Source organism: Moschus berezovskii, chromosome 24 (genome assembly GCF_049115385.1).
Source record: "Moschus berezovskii isolate FMDL1 chromosome 24, NW_MosBer_1.0, whole genome shotgun sequence".
Taxonomy (NCBI): domain Eukaryota; kingdom Metazoa; phylum Chordata; class Mammalia; order Artiodactyla; family Moschidae; genus Moschus; species Moschus berezovskii.
Window position 1 is genome coordinate 30191183 of NC_142483.1, and position 11318 is coordinate 30202500.

Here is an 11318-nt window from a genome sequence, read left to right on the forward strand (position 1 = left end):
CTCTTATACAGGGTTCAGGTTACCATTTTTCTAAATTCCATATATATGGAATTTAGAAAAATGGTACATGAGTTCCTAACTGGATGTACATAGTAGGGACTCAGATGCTCTTTGTTATAGGCTGCTTTCTTATGCTGGCCCTGGACTGTTTCTTACATAAAGGTATCTTCAACAGTTCAAGACACTTGAGCATAGGCGACATAATTATGACTACAGAAGAGGTAGGAAATATATTCCCCCAAAGATACCGGTTAGTTAAGAGAAAAGCTGTGGAATTTGGGGGAAACTCCACAGAAGAGATTAATATGAGATGGGGAGAGGGAGGGAGGAGAGGAGGGAGAAAGAGGAGAGGAATGGATGGAAAAAAAAATCTCAGTTCAGGACGTTTACAGGCTATTTGTCCAAAATAATGCCTTAGAATTGGGAAGGGACTCAGTCCTTTCATGTCACATAATTAACATTAAATCTTTAAAATATCAATTAATTTTTTGTAAGTCTAAAATTACTTTCCCCCACCCTCAAATCAAGTAAGACTCACTTTTTAAAATCAAAGTGCATTTTAAGGGAGGAGGATGTTTCAAGAACTGGGGGAAGGCAAAGAAAAGGGAAAAAGTAGAAAAACAAGAAGGAAAAAGGTTTCAACTTATCCTAACTCGATGACTCAGTCTCAAGGCATATCACATTTGATATTTTTTCTTTTTACTCCCTTGTGGTGTGGTTCGGGGAGGAATAAATTAAGAAGGGGGGGAAAGCCTTACAGTGTTAGCATTTATCTTTCAACAAACAGGAAATGAAAATGACGCCATATTAGGAGCCACTTTATGTTATTCATCCTCTGTTCTTTAGTCAGTTATCGCACAGCCAAACTAAAGATGCTCAGAACACATTACGCTAAAGGAATTCAGCTTTCCAAAGGGGCTCGGTTAGAACAATTAAAATGTTAGCAATGGCATTTTTCTACAGTTATTTCTTTTTTATGTAAGTGTTCCAAGTTCTTCAATGTTACAACTAAAACATTTTTAGATTAAGAAAAATGGTTTGTTTTAAAATTATCGTGGGGCAGAGGAATGGAGGCATCTCTGTTATTCTTTTTAAAAACAAGAAGTCCTCTGTGGTGCTAAATGCTACACATTTAAGGGTGGGAGGCAATATTTACTGAAGAGTCTGATGAATATTAATCGTGACATAATTTAGGGGTAAACATTGTTGATGGGACAATTACAAAGACCAAGTAGAAGGAGGTTCAAATTCCCAGCATCAAAAGAAACCATTACCTCTATGCTGCATCCAAACGTTTACCAGGCTAACCTTTCACTGGTCAAAGGTGGCACCACCACGTGGCAAACACACATGGAGAATGTGCACACCCAGTCACCTCCACAACCCTGGTGCTTTACTGCTGGAGGGATCTTATTTCTTCATAAGAGTATCACTAAGATTTATCATTCATTTTGAGAATTATCCAGCTTCCTTATTTTGCCTCAACCTCAAGTCCACTATCCTGACTCTGCTTTACTATAGAAGACAGGCAAGGTTACAGAAAGGGGCAAAATCCAAGTTTTTGTTTGTGTTTATTAGCGCAGACTAGCATGTCATACATAGTCTTGGGAAGGATTTTGGATGTTTATCATTGGTAACAGTTCTAATACAAACTTTTGACAACTGAAAGAAAAAAAATCTCACCAAATTCACTTTTCATTTTTATGCAAAAATGGTTACTAATTCACACCTAGTGAAGTCAGCTCCTCTCTCTATGGTGGCTGTCTTGCATTTACAATACTCACTGGTCCTTCAAACAGCATGCAGATTCTTTGCTGTTTTTTTATGCCATCATTCCATGAGCTCACCACCCCCATCAATTTTCACAGCATCCCTTCTTTGTTATAATATGGGAATACAAACATTTAATATTAGCAAATATAGTCTAGCATTCCCTTATCAACTGACTCCCACGACAGGCAAAGAAAAGGATGGAAAATCCAGTCCAAAGGTCATCTAAAAATCTGGCTGACAGATTTACACATCCTTTTATGTTGTAGTATCAAAAGAGAATTACTCTCTTGGAGCCTTCCTGGTGAGTACAGGAGGAGTATCTAGCCTAAAAGGAAAGACAACAGGCCAGGCAGTGAGGGGAGCTGCGTGTGCAGAGTCTGTTGAAATCAGCAGCCTGGTGCACCAATACTGCAGAAGGACTAGAGTCAAAAATTGTCTAAAAAGGACGTGGGCTAACAGACTTCGAAGGATTCGAATCCTGGCTCTGAGACTCTGAGCACATTATGTAACCTTTTCAAGCTTTTCACTTCTCCTTCTAAATATGGAATAATAATCTCTGACCTTTGAAGGGTTGTTTTGAGGATTAAATAAATTCTTGCACATAACAAGCTTAGCACAGAGCCTAGCACTTCATGAATGCTCAAAAAAAAAAAAATTTTTTTTTTTTTTAAAAGGAAAGTTACATCAGTCTAGTCTATCTAGACTTCTACTGACTAAGTAGATGTTTGGAAACTGGATCAACATAACAGAGGTTCAATGGAGTGTACATTTGGGCTAACTAGGGAGAGAATTTTGACATTTTAAAGAAAGGAACAGGAAGCGAGGAAAGATGATGCTCGTTTCTCATGGACTTATTCCCTTGGATCTCACTTTTACCTGTCCCCTGTCCCAAAGAAATGTTTCTTTTCCCCTTGACTAATATGGGTCACCCCCTCTGCTATTCCCCGTAGCCTCAAGTCGGCCTTCAGATTGCCAGCGCTGGCCAAGACTGTAACAGGGGTATCACTCCATAACTGCTGAAGGCCAGGGGGCCCCATGCACCATCTTCAAAGGTAAAAATTAAGAAGATTACACTCATTCTTTAAGCAGAGAAAAGGCAACGTGGGCTGAAGTTCACCGAACACAATCATATTCTACACTCTCAGGAGGACTAATCATTTTAAACCCAATTTGGCGGTTCTCACTCATGAGAAAAGAATTCTTCTGAAAAAAGTGAAGGATTTGGAAGACAGAAAAAACACTAGAATTATAGAGGATGGAGAGAGGAAGGGGCCAGGCCACTCATTCCATTTCCCAGGCTGTTGAGGCTACTCCAAGGCCTCTGGTTCTCATGCTGTGTTTCACAGTTGGGGGGAAACTGAGGTTCACGGGGAAAACTTAACCTGAGGCCGCGGAGCCAGGAAGGGACAACAGTAAGACTAGAACCCAGGTGACGGCTTGGTCTGACTTTCCCAGATGGGTGTGATCCCTGGCATCACCTGGGACACCACCTGAGAACTCAGATCTTTGCCTCCCTCCCGTCTCCTACCCTGACCTATGCAGGCAGAACCTGGGGTGTGTGTGTATGTGTGCGCACACATGGGCGCACAATGTTAGCCACACACAGGTTACAAAGAAGCAAGCCTGGATTAGTCGACTGAGGTTCCCAGTGTCAGCGACTGGGATCTGACTTAATCTTGTCCAGTTCTCCAGGGGAGGGATGCAGGAGTAGATGCTTCTAATAAGGATACCAAGGGTCCAAGATTAACAAGTTGCGTTGGGGAGACACCACTCTCTTCTATGAACTGAGTGTGCCTTAGCGGGAGTGGGCTCCATACCTTCAGCCACTGCATATACACTGACAGTCCCAACAAAATTGACGGAGGAAGAATGCATCTTGTTACCTGGTCTCTTAGAAGCATACTATCAAAAAGAGGAAAATAAGTTTAAAAAAAAAAACAAAAAAAAACGGGGGTGGGGAGGAGGGCAGCAACTGGAAGGAGGAGAAATTAAATTCTCCTACCAGACTGAGTCTTTACCGAATAGCTATCTTCCAGCCACTCTATCGAGCGGTCATTCACAGACCTTCACAACTCGGCCTTGAAGGCCAACTCGGGCTCTCAGCAGGTAGGCAACCTAGGGCTCATTTCACCCCAACTGAAGAACTTCCCAACTTTTATTGTATCCTGTCACCATCTTAACATTCCTCACGTGTTATTATTAAAGACTCTCTTGACATTTCAAGCAGACGCACTCGGATACTCTGTCATAGTCTAGGAATTCTAATGCTCCCAGAGTAAAGCAGGATTTTAAATTATGAAAAAGAATCGGCTTGGTTTTCCAAGGGGGGACGAGGAAGGGAGACACGCAGAGACCCTCGCTCCTCTTCCTCAGCCCCATCACAGAGCAGTGGCAACATGACGCTGTGATGCTATTAGGATCTCTCTGTTCCCACCACCCTTCGAGTTTGTTCAGAGACAGTCAGGAGGCTGGGGAGTCCCAGTTGTGAGGCGCTGTCCCGAGTACCACTTCGAATGGGGTTAGAAAGGCCCAAAGGGCAGCGGAGACAGGTAACATAATGGCCAACATCCAGAAGTTGGTGTGATTACAAACAGCGCTGCTGATGGCGGCGGGATCACAGGGGGCCCCATGGCCACGGGCTGCCTGCGGCCACCTGTCTCCCTCCGCGGCTGCAGCTGAGCGCTCCCCTTCCAGAGGGCATTGCTTTAGAGCTCACAGTTCCCGGGCTGGATGGATGTGGAAACCTTCCGCGTGGGCCCAGCATCACCGAGCTCCAGCCCAGGCCCCGCCTATCACGAACTTCTCGGGGAGAAAGCTCCTTGAGGCAGCGGAAAGCGCGGCCCCACCGGCCGTGTTTCCAAACCCTGGATCTGTAAGGCCTGTGTGTGTGTGCAGAGAACCTGGCGGGGTGAAGCCGAGTTAAAACCTGCTGCTTCAAAATGTCTCTCTGGCATGCAGATTATTATTTTGAGCTTAAAAGACTCATGGCCCCAAAGACTCAGAAACTCTGACCTTCCTTTCCCTGAAAGAATTGCCAGGGCCTGTCAGAACAGAGCTAGCGCTAGCCGATCTGCAGAGTACAGGCCAGGAGTAGGGGGTGGGGAACTCTCCAGGCCCAGAGATCAGAGTGCACTCTGAGCCCCACTGTCTCCCTGTGGTCACACAACATTTCTTTACTGACTTTTCCATCCCTCTGTGAACTGCCTTTCTCCCCTTTGAAGTTCCAAAGCCCTACTCCCAACACCCTCTTTTGTCCTTAGCTGAACATGGTACTCACCGCAAGGGTTTGGACCATTCTGATAGGTGATTCAGTTTGCCTGGGTCTCTCCCATGTATACCATCTTGCTAAACTTTTGCTTTTCTCCTCTTCCTCTCTCTCCTGTCAACTGAATTCTTAGACCAGGCAGAAGAACTTAAAAGGGTAGAGGAAAATGTTCTCCTCCCTAACAGAGCCCTGATGACCCCAGGTACAAAGCCATCCGACAGCACTGAGCTTTCAAGAAAGGAAGACAGATTCCAAAGTCCTGCCCATCACCTTTGAACAAGTTAGTTAGATCTTCTACACTTCAGTTTCCCCATCTTTGGGGAGCAGGGGGGCACTATTCTGACTCTCAGAGGACAATCACCATCCACTTAGAAACACCTTCTCAAACAGCAAGAAGAAATATTACATTAAACATGCTCATTAAGCGTGAGACACATACTGATTTCCAAATGTTAGATTCTTCCTTTAAAACATGACCCCTGGGTGAAAGAAACAGGGTTTTGAATTGGGGGCTGTGGGGATTCAACGAACCTGAGGGCAAATTCACTAGGACAGTGTCTTGGCTATAGAGTAGGGGCTTGATAAACATTCTTTCAAATGGTTTTCGAGCTCCTTAATGCAACAAGCAGAACATGGGCATACTAGATATTTTCTGCAGCCAATGGATTCAAACAGATCGTGAGGGTAACCAACTCATTCCAGTTTGCTCAGGACTCTCCCCATTCTGAAACAGAAGATCCCAAGTCTAAGGAGCCCCCAAGTCCCAGGAAAGCAAATTGCAGTGGCTGGTCACCATCACATCCTGCTGAACAGATTAATTTTAAAAAGAACCCAATATCCCTCCACTCTCAGTCTCCCTCACCCCACAACCTAGGCACATCCCTCAAGGGGCTCCTGCGACCTGGAATGTCCTTGCCAGGGTCTTTCCCTGACTCCCCACCTCAAACTCTGCCTTGAGGGCAGTTACAGACCTAGTAGTCTTACCCTCTCCACATTAGAGGAAGGAAGGAACCGCCTTACTTATCTATATCCAGGGCTTGGAATACACTAGGTGCCTGATAAACACTGACTGAATGGAATCTAATGAGTCATAGGTAACAGGTCCACATCCCTCCACCCCCACCCCTGCCAGGGCCAAGCAGATCTTCCCCATCAGCTGGGTGGCTCCTGTGCTCCTTGGTTGCTTTCAGTATTCACTTTAAAGGGTCTTGGGGCTGAGGGGTTGTAGGAAACCTGTCCAGGGCCCTGCCCCTGACACATGCGGAGCCCAGGACATGATGAACAGGCCAAATCTTCAAGGCTTCTTTTTTCTTTCTTTTCAAGCCCGTCTTTATACACCAAAGAGGATGAGCTAATGACTGAGCAAGGTTACATGGTCACAAAACAATTAAACTGAATAAATACATCCAGAAAACTGTATTTATACCATGAACGTCTCAGCTTTCTAAGACAGATTAAGTCCATCCGCAGACTTCCTTTTTTCTTGTTGTCTATTAAATCAGATGCCTTTCCCTTTTCCCAAAATGGAATTCTGACCCAGCCACTGAGATATCTTTTGTGTGATCTCATCGCCAACTGAACGACTGAGAGAGCTCACGAGCATCTCCTTCCCAGGCGAATGAACCCAGATAATAGGATGAATACGGATTTAAATCCAGGGGACAGTAGGTGATCAACTCTCAGAAGGAACCTTTGGGTGCTTCTGTATAGCCCTGGCCGTGGCGCTGGGGGTGGGCAACCAGACACTCACCATGTTCCCACCTCTGGTGTCCTTGCCCTGTTGGGAGGAAGTTGGACATTTCATGACCCACATAAGACCACACATACTGCTGCTTGTGGGGATTTTTCCTCCTCCAGTCCTAACTCATTTCCATGACTGCCTATTGTCCAGAAAAAATCTGTCAACAGAGAACATCTAACAGATGCAATCTTAAAATACATTCCCTGACCTCAAAACGGACATTCCCTGTCCTCGATCCAAATGATTTCTATGGTGTCCATCTGTCTCCATGCTAGGTGCCTAAGTGTCCAGGGTAGGACCTCATGTAATTTCTCGGCTTCCTGGTAACAGCTGGGGTTAATCCCCATCCAGTCCATTGATAAATGTCAAAAAATTACAACTGCCTTTGTAATAATGAAATGAACTCAGAAATAGTAAAAATAGGCTTTGAATGCCCACTGAGATGTCTTTTTGACACCCCCTTCCATCAGTGAAACCAGTAACAGGGTGTAACATAAGAACTGAATTAACCATCATTTCACTGTCAACAAGTTCTACGTAAATAGTCCACTGCTAAGAGAACGTGCATTATATATTTTGGTATCTTCCAATAAAAACACACACAAGACAGATGCCTCTCACCCACAGTGCTGCATAGATAGGTCTAAATTAGACTCCATAACCCAGCATCCCCCCCGATTGCTGCCTGGTGGCTTGAACTCTGCCATGAGAATCATAAGGGCTTCTCAATTTGGCCCAAATGCAGATAACATCAGGAAGGGAAATGAGCCCCGCCTCTATCCCCTAAGGCGAGCGAGGGTGATCTTTTTAAAAAACTGAATTGAATTCTTTTATGGAGGTTTGACTGCAGGTAAGAAACACCAGGACCTCCTGTTTGGGGTCAGAGTTGAGGTTTCTGGGGTTTAGATTTGGGGTCTGGCAAGCTACACGGGACAGCACTCCAGCGGTTTCCCTGGTTTTGGTCACATCTGGGGCTGACGTTGCCCTCCCAAATTCTCCAGTGCAATCCTTACACAGTGATTCTCCAGGGTAGACATAATGAACCTCTGGTGATCTCCACTCTAAGATCCAATTTGAGCTTATTGGGTTTGTTTTTACAATGGGGGCGCACGTGTGACCTTGCCCCCAGAGTAAACGCCAGAGGCCTCAGTACCGCTCGGCTGAGAGAATCTGGGCGGTGGGGGGCTGTCTCCTCCTCTGAGTGATTGCCATTTGGGAATATGCTCAGGTCTTGATTGCTCTTTCCTGTCGTGCTCAGAGGTGCAAACAATTTTCAAATTCAAGTTAATACACGGTAATTGTGTAAGAGACTTTGAGATAACTTGGAAATGCAGGTATTTCCTGGATCAGGAAATGCTTTCTTTAAGGGAAACAGAAGTAGCCCTTTTGGGTCAGTCATGTGCAGAGCACCCCCTCCACATGAGCAGATACATCATGCCGAGCAGAGGGGGTGTGTGTGGGGGGGCAATGTCAATGGGAAACAAGACAGAAAGGTTGCTGAGACACAAGAGCACCTCTTCACACGCTCCTGCTGCTGCAGACGTCGCTCCCCCAATATGTCAGACTCGATGGGCACGATGACATTAGCCAATTAAAAAGTACATTTCCAGACATGGGTGCGTGAAATGGCAAACAGGGTAGCACAAACATGGAAATACAAATGTCAGAGAAACAGGAAGCCTCAAATGAGTGGCTGTGACTCTAACGGTCCTCTGCAACAAACTCTCTGCAATACACATATTATCCGCCCAATTGTTGATAAGGGCGTCGGGCACGGGTTCCTTCAGTACTAAAAAACTGCTGACATTTTCTTGTGTATCTCATTAGATTAAATAATCACTGTTTGGGTATGGCCCTAATCTTGCACTGAAGTCTTCTGAGCATGTTTCTGGTGTTTTCAAAAATGCATTACTGAGAGCAAGCACTACCCTGTGAATGAACAGTGCCACTGGAGACTTATGTACAATCTATTTTTTTCCCTAGAATGTAGGAACCAGGAGGACAGCCCCATCTATCTCACTCATTCTTTTACTCCTTGGTGGCTCCAACAAGGTTCTTCCACGGTATAGCCTCGGGGTGATGTCTGCTAAATGCATAAGTAGATAAATGGATGGATGGATGAATACCCTCAGCTAGCTCTCCATGACCACCAACAGCAGCAAGGACTGGCATGTGAAGCTGCCCTCCGGGGAACCTGACCAGTATGGTGACACTGGTTTTACACACCAGCTGAAGAAGAATGAAGTGAAAGGGGTGAGCTGGCCCTTAGGAAGCCGGGAACCTATGCGAACAAGTTGCTAAGAATGTGATGCCAATTGTTTTTTTCTGATTCTCTAGACCAAGGACTACTTAGGAAACTTTTTCTGTAAGGACCAGCCAGATAGTAAATATTTTCAGCTTTGCAGGCCATAGGGATTCTGTTGCAATTACTCAACTTTTCTGTTGTACAGCAAAAGCAGTCACACATAATGCGTAACTCAAAGGGCATGGCCATGTTCCAATACAACCTTATACACGGATGCTTAAATCTGAATTTCATATAGTTCATTCTTCTTGTGAATCTTACCTCCCTCACCCCAACTATTCAAAATGCAAAAACCTGTCTGAGCTCATCAGATTTGGCCCAGGGGCTGCAGTTCTCTGTCATCCTTCTAGCAATCCTCACAAGCTTGGAAGAAATGGAACTCTTCAGAAACAGCCCTGCCATCTTCCATTAAAGCAAAGTTGTTCAAAAAATATCATAAGGAATATCACAGGTAACTGCCACACAGTAACTTCCAGAAAGATGAGCATCTCTGATTCTTATTAAAAGTTGAAAAGCCTGCTCTGGGTTTGAGGTGGGACTGGAGGATGAAGGGACATTTATGAATAAACGAAACCCGCAAAGAGTCTAAGAATCCTCATATAGGTCTGTACCATTCCCAGGCCACACTAACCAAAACAAAACATTAATGCTGCTGGGAGATAACCATCTGACTTACTGATCGTCTAGCTCCTTTCCTTCTCCCAACTGCTTCTTTTGGATAATGAGGGATAATGAATAAAAGGTTAGTTAATCATGGCCTTGCTCTCAAAATCTGCAGTCTGGAATGTCGACTTAGGCGAACCATGACAGCTCTGTTCAACAATTTATTCTGGCTGATCATTAAGAATTTCAACAATTAAATACATAAATGCAAGAATCTGGATCACTTTATAAAAACACCACCACCATCAAAGCATGTAAGTTCAGGAAGCAATAGCCATAGAGCTGGTCCTATTCAATCCAGACCTTCAGGGGTTTCCCATGCTTTAATCACAAGTGAACTCTGGGAGTGAGATAAATACACTCCTTCTTTCCTTCTCAGTAAGCATGTTGAATTTAAATATGTTTCCAAAGACTTATATAAGAATTTGGGGGGGGAGTTACAATGTGCCCTTCGCCTGGATAAATACCCCACTGTCCTAGTAAGTTCATATGTATAGTATGAATGCAAAAATACTCAAAATAACTTTCGACACATTCTGACTAAAAAAAAAAAAAATAAGTGATCCATCATAACTAATTAAAAAAAATCCTTTCTATCCTGGAAAGTCACAACAAAAAGTTTAAGTGTGTTTTGGCTGATTTTTCTCTGCAACTATTTGAAGCTATAAATGACTTAACTCAGTAAAATTCCAGATGTAATTATCTACTGTACTTAGCCCAGGGCTCTTCATATATCTCATCATTGCTGTCTTGCATACAAAATAGGCTTTTCAATGGCTGCTAACAATATAATGTACAACATTGTTTTAATTTCCCCCAGTCGGCTAACCTCTTGCCTACACTAAACCAGCCAGAGGAAGAAGCCACAGTGAGTCATCAAGCACTCAAAAGCATTTTGGAACTCGGCTGCATAAATGGGGTTTGTAGGGTCAGCCTTGTGCAATTGTACATTTTAATAATATCCATTTCTGACCCAATTTTTACTTTTAGAAACTAATTTTCTATTAATTATACCAAGGAGGGAATGACTGCTAAAACATGGTGGTTCATCAACAGGTTACATCAGGGAAGTAGAACTCACATTTAAAATGCTCCCCAAACAAATGTGACCCACAGGAAAATCTGCACAAGTTAATTTTCTGTCGTCATAAAATATGTTCTGCATGGCCCAGTGGATTTCCTAACACAAGATTCTCTCCCTCTCTCTATATGAATGGTATGCACATGATAGATATTGTATGTACCTAAATATATGTTTGTATGTCTGTGTGGGTGTGTGTACATATTTAAAATGTACAGTGAACTCTCAGCTGTTCTCAGTGATGGAGAGGAAAGGGGGACAATGGACAATGACGCATAAACCCACATATACTTTCTGTTTTACTCTGGAAGACAGGCCTGCATGTGTACTGGCTGGCCCCGAGTTGCCCGCACTCACGTGCTCTCTCGTGCGCCCTCCATTCGTTCACTCCCCACATCTCCCCAGCTTGTCTTCCTAACTTCGGGTTAATAATATTAGCAACAGTGGGGGCTCAGACCAACAACAGATAACCAGTAGACTTAAAAAGGAG

General features: G+C 44.1%; 1 protein-coding gene across 6 annotated transcripts in view; it reads right to left on the reverse strand.

The window, feature by feature from the left end:
- FOXP1 (forkhead box P1) overlaps positions 1-11318 on the reverse strand; it is a 401475-nt gene that overhangs the window by 32578 nt on the left and 357579 nt on the right. The window lies entirely within an intron of this gene.